The following is a 12,534-nucleotide window of genomic DNA, read 5'->3' as shown; positions in this document are numbered from 1 at the left end:
GAATCCCTGGCTGGTGTGGTTCAGTGGCTTGAATGCTGGCCTGCAAACCGAAAGGTTGCCGGTTCGATTCCCAGTCACACATGCCTGGGTTGCAGGCCAGATCCTCAGCTGGGGGTGTGTAAGAGGCAACCACCAAGGGATGTATCTCTCCCTCTCTTTCTCCCTCCCTTCCCCTCTCTCTAAAAATAAATAAATAAATAAAATCTTAAAAAGAATGGTATAGTGTTTTAGGTATCTTTGCTAAGAAAAGAACTATAGAGTCATGCTAAGATGGAATGGACTATTTGGGAAATGATTCTTCAAATTGCAAACGCTTACAGGTAGCAACCTGTTTTTTAAAAAATAGATTAAGCACAGAATAAGTACTTAATGTTTTTCATTTGTTTTTTAAAGATTTTTATTTATTTATATTTATTTTTAGAGAGAGGAGAAGGGAGGTAGAAAGAGGAGAGAAACCTTGATGTGAGAAATATCCATCAGTTGCCTCTCTTATGTGCCCTGACCAGTTATCAAACCCTGAGTGGGAATCGGACTAGTGCCTTTTGCCTTGCTGAATGATGGCCAAACAAATGAGCCACACCACAAATGGCTGGGCGGCTCAGTGGATTGGGCATCATTCTGCAAACAACAAGAGTGATGGTTCGGGGCCTCTTTTTTAAATAATTTAATTTAATTTAATTTTTTTAAGAGAGAGAGAAAGAGGCATCAATTTGCTGTTCCACTTATTTATGCATTCATTGGTTGCCTCTTGTATATGCCCTTACCAGAGATCAAACCTACAACCTTGGTGTATCAGGTAGCATCCTTTTAATGAATTGAGTGGCAACAGGGAACCAACATATCAGTGTGGCTATATAAGTTAGATTATTTGCAAAGGCCAAACAAGGAAATAAAAAAGAGATGAGTGAAGATCATGTGTTTGATATTGGTGAATTAAAATGTATTATAAAGATAGTGATTATATTTTTAATATACATATTTCAGGTCCTGTCCCCTGGAAGCAAACATCAAGATAGATGAGAAGTACCAGGGATTTATTAGGGATACGTCCTAAGAAAGGTAAAAGGGAGAGAACAGGAGAAGTCAGTCTGTGATGAAAGTTGGACACCTCTAGGAGGAGCAAGTGGAGAACTGAGAATTGATTAGGGAGAGCTTTGGGAGATGGTGCAGCTCTGAGAAAGTCTTGGAACTTCCAACAGGGAGTTGAATGCAAAGAATGTGAATAGAGGAGTCCTGTGTTGGGCAGAAATGGCCAGGCTCCAGACCCCAAGCCAACCATGCTCAGTCATTGGCTAAGAGCTGCCTGGGGAGGGTGTGCCCTGGGCTTGGAGGCTTTGTGCCCTGACTGGGTACCTAACTGGTGCTCTTTTTGTTTGCAGAACGATGCCCAGTCCACTGAGCCACCCCATTCAGGCCTGTAGGATACTTTGTCATCTTCTTCATCTTCTTTTTTTAAATTAAGTTGGTCTTTTTCTTAATGATTTGTAGAAGCTGCATATTCACATAAAGGAAGTTATCTTTTACATGAGAGTCCCTAAGTTTTAAAAATTCATGTTCAAAGTGGGTTGGAATCTTTCTATATTAAATTTTAAATTTCTTATTATGAATGTACATACTATAAGGGAAAGAAGGAATTGTATACATCTCAGGTGAGGATTACTAGTTGAAGTTTCCTTATTTAATATGATACTTTCCTTTACAATACAGTGAATCAATCTATAAAGGCATATTAAAATTTTTACAGTGCTGATCCTATGAAATAAAATAAACCTTTTAGTATTTGTCCACTATGTGAGCAAATTTCTTTTCTACTGGATACTTTGTCACTTTCAGTAATTTATCTTTTTTCCTCAGTGACATTCTTAACAGCATAACAACAAAGAGAAACATAAGCAAAGTTGAGCCTTGTATAACATAATTCCCAGAGACAGATGCAAAGCTATAATATAGCCCAGTATTTCAGCAGCAAATAGAACTACTAGTCTATAACATTTTCTAAGAAGTTAAGCCCTACCAAACTATAGATACTTTTGTTGGCATCACAGCAGTTGTGATCTGCAAAATCTTAAAGAAAGTTTTTGCTGTAGCACATTAGATAATACTAAAGAGTTTGTTTATTTTTGATCCTATGACTTCAGATTTTAAAAAATTAAACCATTTTACACTCAGTGTTTACAAATTAATTTTATTTGCTTTTCCAAGTATTTTTCATTTTGACAAAAAAGGAATAGCAAAAATGCTACATATTCAATGGTGCCATCTTCCTATGACGCCAATTTTGGAGAACTCTTTAAAAAACACTCCTCTTTCGAAAGATACTTATCTACTTGCAAAGGAACATAACCCCCAAGAGATTTTCTGGATTGTTCCCTGATTTGTAGGGTTTTTATATAATTTCCTGCATATGCTTATGCACTCACACCTAATTAGTCATAATTCTTTAGAAAAGGCTTGTTTTAAAGAGGAGCAGTTTAAAGACAACAACTGTGACGTCTTTGGAATTTATAAATATCTAGTGTAGGACTTCCTTAAGCTTGTCATCTGTTTCCTCATTTCAACAGTTGGAACAATGTTAGGCTGTATTTTAAAAATGTTGGGTTTGTTTTGCAAATACAGGAAAAGCAACATTTCCTAATTTGCTTAGAATGGCGCTCACATAATTTGGAATGATGTCAACTCTAGCTAAGGACTATTGCGATATGGCATCGAATAGGTTGTATGTGTGTACACACAGATGCCTCTCTCTGACTGTGGACTGAGTGTGCGCAAGTAACGTAATAGAAGATTTTATTTCATTTTTAAGTATATTTCATTGATTATGCTATTAAACATTTGCGACCCACAGAGAGAAACTGAGTTAAAGTGGACACACCTGGTGCTATTAAACACATTTCCTTTTCTTTAGCCATGGCTTAACTTATTCACCTTAAATAAAAAAGTGATCGTGGTGTTTGTTCCTTAAATCCTCGCGTTAGGCCCTGGCTGGGGGCTCAGTTGGTTAGAGTGTCATGCCAGTGCACCAAGGTTTCTAGCTTGGTCTCCGGTCAGGGCACGTACAAGAAGCAGCCAATGAGTGCACAAAGAACAACAGATCAGTGTTTCTTTCTCTTTCTCTCTCCCCCTTCCTCTCTCCCTCTAAAATCAGTTAATCAATCTTCAAGTGAAGGTTCCTGAATAACCATATTTTTAGTAGGAGAATGGTATTTCTTGAAATGGTGTTAAGGTGAGTTATACATTAGTAGAGTCTTTTAAATACTTAATAGTTGCTTATCATCATTTATATCACAACTATACTAAAAACAATTGTATGGATCTAGCTCAAAATTCTATTGTAGCCCTGACCAGTGTGGCTTGGTTGGTTGGGTGTCCTCCCGCAAAGGCCAGGATGCAGTAATTGAGAGGTATCTAGTAGGGGATGAAGTTAGAGAGGCAGGCCTTATGGCCTTGTGGCCCACGGGAAGGAGCATGGTGTTACTCCCTTTTCAATGGTTGGCTTTGGGCTGGTTCAGGCAGGGAAACTACATGGTCTTCCTGGCTACTCACTGGCCTTACCTCACGCCGTTCTCTCCCTGATTCCTCTTCCCTGGCTACACTGTCCTTCTGGCTCTTCTTGGATTATGTCAAGCTCTTTTCTGCCCTTAGGTCTTCACACTTCTTATTTGATCGGCCTGGAACAAAGCAAAAACACTATTTCTCTACATAATGATGTGGCTCCCTCCTCTACATCATTTAGGTCTCTGGTTAAAGCCATTTCCTCATACAGCCTATCTAAAAATGCTTCACCCCTACACTGGCTGGTGTTGCTCCGTGGGCTGAGCACCAGCCTGTGAACCAAAAGGTCTCTGGTTCAATTCCTGATTAGGGGTGTGTGAGAGGCAACTGATTAATGTTTCTCTCTCACATCATTGGTGTTTCTCTCCCTCTCTTTCTCCCTCCCTTCTCTTCCAAATAAATAAATAAATAAATAAATACAATCTTTGAAAAAATAAAAATGCTTCTCCTGTACCTACACACTATGTCTGTTCTCCAGTCTCTGGGGATGCTCTATATCTCTCTTTTGCTTTTTTTTCTTCAGAGTATTGCTACCTGAATTTAAAATTGTTTTGTTTATATGCTGTCAGCCCCACTGGAATGTAAATAGGACACGAGGACATGGATTTTGACTGTGCTGTGCACCATTGTGTCCTCAGTGCCCAGGACACTGACAGGGGGTCCAACCTTTTGGTGTCTCTGGGCCACAGTGGAGGAAGAAGAGTTGTCTTGGGCCACACATTAAATACACAAACACTAACAAAAAACTGATGAGCAAAAAAAGGTTTTAAGTAAATTTACAGTCTTGTGTTGGGCTGCATTCATAGCTACCCTGGGCTGTGGGTTGGACACCCCTGGTAGCACATAGTGGGTGATTTAATTTGTTATCCATAAAACAATATTACCCAAAGCCTCGTGGCTAAAAACAACAAGGATTTATTATCTTACAGTGTTAATGGATCAGGAATTCAGGATGTGCTAAGCTGGGAGGTTGTGGCTCAGGGTCTTTAAGGTGTTTCAATGTTAGACAGGGCTTCAGTCATCTGAAAGCTTCAGTGAAGCTGGAGGGTAGGCTTCCAAGCTTTTCCATATGGCTGCTGGCCAGAGGCCTCAGTTCCTTCGTTTCTCTGTTGGGCTGCTATCAACCTAGAAGCTGGAAAGTGATGAGTGAGAGAGACTGATTAAGGCAGAAACGCCAGTATGTTCTTATGACCTAGTGTCTGAAGTTGCACACTGTTAATTCTGCTCCATTCTATGTGTTAAAGATAAGTCACTAAGTCCAGCCCACACTCAAATGGGGGAAACTAGAGTCCACTTCTTGAAGGGAGAAGTTTCCAAGAATTTGTGGACATATTAAAAAACTAACACAGAAATCAATATTTGTTGAATGGAAGGATGCATAAGTTGGGTTATATGTTTATACAATCCTTTTGGATGCTATGTGGAGAATGGACTATAGGGGGCAAGAACAGAAAAAACAAGACTGATGATGATGATGACGATTTGTTAATTCATTTTCTGTGCCAGGAACTGGCCCAAGTGCTTTACAGCCATTAACTCATTAATCCTCAGAGCAAATTTATGAGGTATATTTCATTCTGTTTTCCCTATTTTACAGATGAGGAAAACAAGGCAGAGACTTTAAGGAACAGCAGTGTAGGCAAAAGATGGTCTAATGCTACAGTTAACACCAGCTCTGGCCGGGAAGATTTCAAATGCCTACATGTTCTCTAATTGGTGATCCCAACTCCTAACACCCTTGAGCATAAGGTATTAACAGGATTCTTTAAACTGGTTGAAGATGATGCCACAGACATACAAGATAATATACTCATAAATATGTACTCTAGATTCTAAGTTTCTTCCAATGATATTATAGAAGTCCATGATTTATCTCTCTCTCCTTTTTTTCAATAATAGAAGTATATTGCTATTATGAGGATAAAACTGTGGGTTTTTTAATCTTTACTTTAAAAGTTTTTGGAGCAAGAAGTAATAAATTTATAAACATAAGGATACTCATGAGTGTTTTTAATATTTTGTGGATTTTATAAAAACATTTATTTTTGTTTTTCAGTTATTTGGACAAGTATATTTTTAACCTCAGAACTTAGTGCAGTGCTATCAAGCAACTGAATCTTTTTTTTTCTGAATCTAGATGGTTCATGTGTGATATATGATTTCCTATTATATCAAATATGTAAGAACTACATTAACATACCATTATTTTACTTCATTAAATAATTTATATTAAAAAATAAACTATGTAAATAAAGTAGGTTTTCCTTTATGCAGTTTTGAAATATTCTACTGCTTGTCATGCAAAGAATGAGTCAGTTGTCTTCTTCATTTTGAATGAAATTCTGTAGTCTGATTGCAGATCAAAAATGACCTTTACACTGCAATTCTAGTATGCTGATTTAAAACAATGCTTGTTTAGAATTTATTGCATATTTTATTTAATTTTACTGCAATGTGAACTAACTCTACTTTGCATAGGGAACTATATCATTTGTATTTTTGCTTTCACATTTGATTGCTTCCCCCATAATCTCATAGGCCTTTGAATGACAGCCCTCTTTTTCCTTTTTCCTTCTTTCTGCAAACATGTTTTACCCTATTGCTGTGTTAATTCCAATAGCAATTTTAGGAATAAATTTCCTCCATTACTTATTTCAAAGACATGAGCAGGTGCCTCTGCTACTCAGAAAAGACAAACTATGAAGACTGAAAAGACTTTAACCAGATCAGTGTTTCAAGAAATGGAGAAGATGCACCACGGCATTAATCTCCTGCATATCTAATGACATCCATAGTCGTTGTGCTCCCAGTAATTTGGACATATGGGCAGGTAGTGAGCAGGTGACATAAATAACTATACTTATATTTACTGAAGGCAATTTAAGCATTTGTGGGGTTAGTTGGGGATAGGAGAAATGTGAACAAGGTCTGAGCAGAAATTCCAGTTGGTATTTTATTATTAACTGAGAGGAATTCAGACAGTTGGGATTCTGTGTTTTCTCTTTGGGGATACTACTAGGATAGACTTCAGAATTTTTTTGCATTGAGGGCAAGACAATTCTCTTCTCTCAAGGAAAACTGCCCCTTTCAAAGTAGAGTAACAACTAAAAAGGATGATCCAGACATAAAACTGAATGTAGTAAAAGGGAAGGAGAAAAGGTTAAGCATGAGAGTGACTAATTCCTCCTTTCAGTCTAAAAAGAGAAGATGAAGGCAAACAGAGGGGAAATTTTGAGGAAAGACAAGCGCTTCCTTTTGTAGCTCAAGTCTTCCCCTTCTTTCCCTGTCTCCTGTGGCTGACCTCAAAGGGGACATAAACTGAGCAATGTGATCCTAAATATCTTCTCCAGTTAGCCTGAAATTTTACTAATTAGACCTTCTTAAACATTTAGATTCACCTAACCTTTACATTGAGTGTACCATGTATTGAGTTTGCATAAACGATCTCATTTCATCCTCAGCTTCTTTGCAATGTAGGCATTATTATATCAACTTCAAAGATGGGGGGAAAAACTTAGGGAGGTATGACCTGTGCCCAAAGGCGCATAGATAATGGAGCAGTCTGCTGATTCCTCCCTGTTCAGTCTCCTCCCACCACTTCTCGGGAGTCTCAAAGGACAAAAATAGAAGGCTAAAATCTACAGGGCTGTTGCTTGGACCATGCAGGAGTCACATGGCGGAAATCACTGATTTGTATGTTTATTATGACACTTTTCAGACATATGGCAGAAAAGTGTGTTCCATTAACAAAACTAATATATTAAGACAATTTTCTGACAGATGGAAGCAAAGCATCATGAGAAGTGCCTTTTCTAATTTCAACAAAGACTTCGGGCTATTGGCTGCTTTGGCTATTTTGAAACATAAAATTTGAAAGTATGTTTTAAATAGCATATTTCCCTAAGATTAAACTTGAAGTTTCTTGGGGAATGGGTATGTTGATCAAGGAAAGAAGTAATTTTGATCAAAATTGGTAGGAATTGGAGAGTCACAGGGTGGGGCACCTTTGGTAGCCACAGCCTAACCTGAAGCAGTTCTAAGGGAGTGTCATTGAAGAAAGGAATGTAGAAGACTAGGTATGTAAGGGGAATGTAATATAAGGGGCATCACAGTACTTAGGAATAGAGCACTAAGGAAGACAGGAATGTCGATATAAAACTATCCAGCCTTGACCAGTGTGGCTCAGTTGGTTGGGCGTTGCCCCGCAAAGCAAAAGGTTGCTGGTTTGATTCCAGATCAAGGCACATGCCTGGGTTGCTGCTTCCATCCCCAGATGGAGCGTGTACTAGAAGCAACTGATTGATGCTTCTCTCACATTAATGTGTCTCTCCTTCTCTTTCTCCCTCTCTCTAAAAATAAATAAATAAAATCTTAAAAAGAAATAATGTCAAAACCTGTAGAAAATTTTTATAAGAGTTTGTTAGAGTTCACTTGAGCCAAATAGAGAACACTCCTGGAAGCGAGGTCTCAACGGACTGAGAAAAATGCTTCCCAGATGACAGTTGCAGTTTCTTTTATACATTTGGAATTAAGGAAGATTACATAAATGTGGGAGAAGCAAGGCAGGGAAATCTCTGTGATTGGATTATAGGTCAGTTAACAAGATTATATGTCCTCTTGAGGGTGGCATTTCAAAGGGAGTTAACCTAGATGCACAAAAACAGGACAAGGCCTGCCTAAGACAAAGGTAATCTTTTATCAGGCAAGTTATAGTCCTGAGGTGTGAATGCCAGCATTACCTGCCAAGTTAGGAATTTATCATCATAAATTACCTGTGAGCTTACTCTGGTTAGATTTATTATAGAGTCCCTTGCCCTGGCAGGGTAGTTCAGTTGGTTAGAGCATCATCCCAAATACCGCAAGGTTGTGGGTTTGATCCCTGGTCAGGGCACATATAAGAATCAACCAATGAATGCATTAATAAGTGGAACAATAAATTGATAATTTTGTCTCTTTCTCTCCCTTCTTTCCTCTCTCTCTAAAATCAATTTTAAAAAGTTTATTATAGAGCCCCTTTTGTTTGTCCATAGGAGAGTATCAATTCAAACCTCACGACTTTATCTAGGCCCACTCTGGTGTCTGTTCTGAAAGTCTCAAAAGCAGCTATCCGGAGGGTGTTCCCCTGCCTCATTCACACTAGGGCCCTTGGAGCATTTTTGTCCTTTAGAAGAGCCTGATTGACACATATGCAGAGTAGGTTGTGATGTCACATGAAGACAGAATTTTTTCTTAAATGCCTGAAATGTCACTAACCTGGAGGAATCTAGGGTTTTTGTAACAGGCAGAGTTTTGTATTTGTAGTAGTTGTATTTTGTTGTAGTTGTTACCTGCCTAGGTATGACTGAACACCCCACTTTTGTTAGGTGAGCAGGGATTCTCCTGGTTGATCCTTGCATACTTCTCTATATGTCCTGCTCGGACACATGAGCTCAGAAAGAAGGGATGGGTAATTTACTACCTGGAGGCAGGCATTCAATATTGAATATGCAGGAACTGGGCTGTTTCCCTAGTTCAGGTGTAAAGAAACGAAAGGAGGAATTTGGGGATCAATCAGGGAGTTCCTATTTTGGGAACCCAGTCATTTTAATGAATCAGGTGGGATGACTGAGGTAGGAGGAATAGACAGACCTGTATAGTTATGGGCAAAGAATGAAACTGGTCTGATCCTCCGTGCTCAGTTATCTGAACCTCTGTTCTCCTGATGAACTTGAGAATTATAAAATTCTACTTTCCTCCTAGAGCTTAATATTTGTCATAGCCATGATCTGATGTTGACTTAGTTCATGTCCATGGGTTGTACATATAAGTTCTTTGATTCTCCATTTCCTATACTATTCTTAACCTCCCCCTGTCTATTTTGTACCTACCATTTATGCTTCTTATTTCCTGTACCTTTTCCCCCATTATCCCCCCTCCCCCTCCCTGCTGGTTTCCCTCCCTGTAATGTCCATTTCCGTGATTCTGTTCCTCTTCTAGTTGTTTGCTCAGTTTGTTTTCATTTTTTTAGGTTCAGTTGTTGATAGTTGTGTGTTTGTTTTCATTTTACTGTTCATAGTTGTGATCTTCTTTTTCTTAGATAAGTCCCTTTAACATTTCATATAATAATGGCTTGGTGATGATGAACTCCTTTAACTTGACTTTATCTGGGAAGCACTTTATCTGCCCTTCCATTCTAAATGATAGCTTTGCTGGATAGAGTAATCTTGGATGTAGGTCCTTGCTTTTCATGACTTTGAATACTTCTTTCGAGTCCTTTCTTGCCTGTAAGGTCTCTTTTGAGAAATCAGCTGCTAGTCTTATGGGAACTCCTTTGTAGGTAACTCTCTTCTCTCTTGCTGCTTTTAAGATTCTCTCCTTATCTTTAATCTTGGGTAACTTAATTATGATGTTCTTGGCATGTGCTTCCTCGGGTCCAACTTCTTTGGGACTTTCTGAGCTTCCTGGAATGAAAGGAAAATTTTAAAAATACAAAAAAGTAAAAAATAGATGGTGCCTGTTAGGGTGGTCAGTGCTGCAGGCTGTGAAAAAATTCACAAAGACAAGAAAGTGTAGTGAATAAAGTTTTTATTCATTCTCCAAGAAAGGAGAGGGGCATGGTATGGAGAGATATACCAGCATTGAGGGGTCAGAGCTTTGAACTTTTATTGGATTATAATCGGATTAAAGAAGGGTGGGGGCTTCTATTGTGTGGCCTCTGGGATGTTGCAGCATTGCAGCACCAGGCTGCAGTTTGTTCCAATGTATCTTCCACCTGTGGCTGTAGGGAACGGTTAGTTGTTTTCTTGCTTTCCAGTAATTTCCAGTCCTGGGGACATAAACTCGGAAGAATTTATCGCAGTCACCTTTAACAATGTCATAGGCCTGGGAGGCAAATGGTGCCACAACAGCAAATGGGGCCGACTTCATCCTTTCAGTTCCCTCACTCAAAGCCGATGGCTTCCTTGGTCATATTGTGTCCCTCTGAAATCCTTCACTAGCTTTGTAAGAGGGGTAGCCAGGGGACCCCCCAAAGAAGGATTTGTAATGGGGTCCAGAACTCAGGGTGTCCAGGAAATATTAAAAATATGGGATATCCTCACCCCTACAAGTCTGAGCTGGGGGATGGGATACATGGGGCAGGGCCATTGAGAGTTGTTTTGCATAGCAACAGTTTTGCAAATAACCTCAGGATTGGTCATTTAACATATCTATAACCTTTAACTGGTTTCATAGATATGTTAAATAGCTGTGGCCATGCTTTGAGCCAGGGGGATGGGAGTGACTTCCACCCAGGATGTAACTGGGAGTCAATGCCCCCTGGTTACAGAGCCTATGTTACAGAGCTTGGAGATGATTGGCTCCACACCACAGGGCCACACCTGCCCAGATAACTATGGCAGCTCAGAAAAGTTGGAAAAATACGGGAATGCTGGCAAGTATAGCCGATTGTGGGAGGAGTCCGAAATGGGGCTGCAGAGGAAGATTGGTGCTGGGATTTAAACCCAGGCGCAGCAGCCAGGACAGAAGAATCACACTGCTTTAGCAGAGAGGAACCGCGCGGCTCTGGCAGAGAAGAACCATGTGGCTTTAGCAGCGGAGAACCTCATGGCTTTGGGTCTCCCTTTGCCACTCAGCTTAGGAAGCTGGAAAGCAAGATGTAGCAGCGATGCAGAGCTCTTTCTTAACAGTTTGGAAGAAGGCAGGAGAGACTCTGTAGGAAGGAAAGGGGTGAAAGGACTCTTGCTGGTGGCCCAGAAGGTGCCATGTGGGTTTGGATTAAGAACTGGAGATTCTGGTGACACAGCTGATGGTGCTGAGAACTGAGGGAGGCCTATCAGCAGAGTGCAGATTACTGGGAAGAACTGGGGGCTACCTGAGCCACAGATTTCTATTTCTTTTCCTGAGATGCGGTACCCCAGACTGGGCAAAAAGGGGAAGGAAGGACTGTGTGTTTGTGGGTGTTTTAAGGGGCTTTGGGATTTTAGTGCAGACATTAAGTCATTACTCTTAAGTCTGTATAACTTTTGAATAAATAATTCCATTCCTTTTCACCAATCTCTGACATGGAGAGCTATAATTCCCTGGTGGTGGGCAAGGTGAACCTAGTACGGAGAGACCCCAGGAGAAGGGGGGATCCATTCAGTAATATTGTTTGGCCCCTTCTTCAGTGGCCAATCAGGGAAAATCATGGGAGACTGCATGCAAAGTAGCTTTGAAGTAACACAACTACTTGTATGTGCACAATAAAAGCCCACCAAAACTAGCCAGGAAGGATACGCCCTATAAGAATAGAATCCCTCCAGCCCGTGAGGTCAGTCTCTGCTTGGAGTTGGCCTGTTCCCATGTTCTCTGCTATAAACTCTGTTTGTTCGGTTCAATTCTTTGTCCCGAACACCAAGAACCTGGTTAGCTGTGCCCACCTGTGACAGCTTCCTTTGCTGATTGAATAAATTTCTAAACCTCAGTCTGACCTTTGCTTCTCCCTCTACCCTCATCTGCTTTGGTTTATCTTCACTCTGACTATAAAAACTGTGAGTCTCTCAAAATTTCTATTCTCTATGGCCTTTTTTTTCTACATGACTTTTGCATCTTGCATTTAAAAAAAGAACTTAAGACTATGAAAAACTTTCCTTTTTCTTTCAAAATATAAGAGAAAGTTTATTTAGGAAGTTACATAGGCAAAGAAAGGCACTTGGAGCTTGGGTAAAGGTAAAGGTAAGGCACCTGGGGGGAAGAGGAGGGGGACAGGAAAGACTTGGGCCTGCTCCTGGGAGGGAGGATGTTAACATTTTTTTTTTTTACAAACTTCATGAAATGGCTAAATCAGGAACTTTGAAAAATTTCCTGGGTATTGGTGTTCAGAATGGATTAAAGAGGAAAAAAGGCAGGAGATAAAGAGATTAAGTTGAGAGACAATGGGTAAAGAAGATGACTTGAATTAATAGTGTTTACTTATTTAGCAATGTTTACTAAAGACAACTATAAATCAGTTTATTAGGCACT

Source organism: Desmodus rotundus, chromosome 5 (genome assembly GCF_022682495.2).
Source record: "Desmodus rotundus isolate HL8 chromosome 5, HLdesRot8A.1, whole genome shotgun sequence".
Lineage (NCBI taxonomy): Eukaryota > Metazoa > Chordata > Mammalia > Chiroptera > Phyllostomidae > Desmodus > Desmodus rotundus.
The sequence above is the reverse complement of the archived record's forward strand: the minus strand, read 5'-3'. Positions refer to the sequence as shown.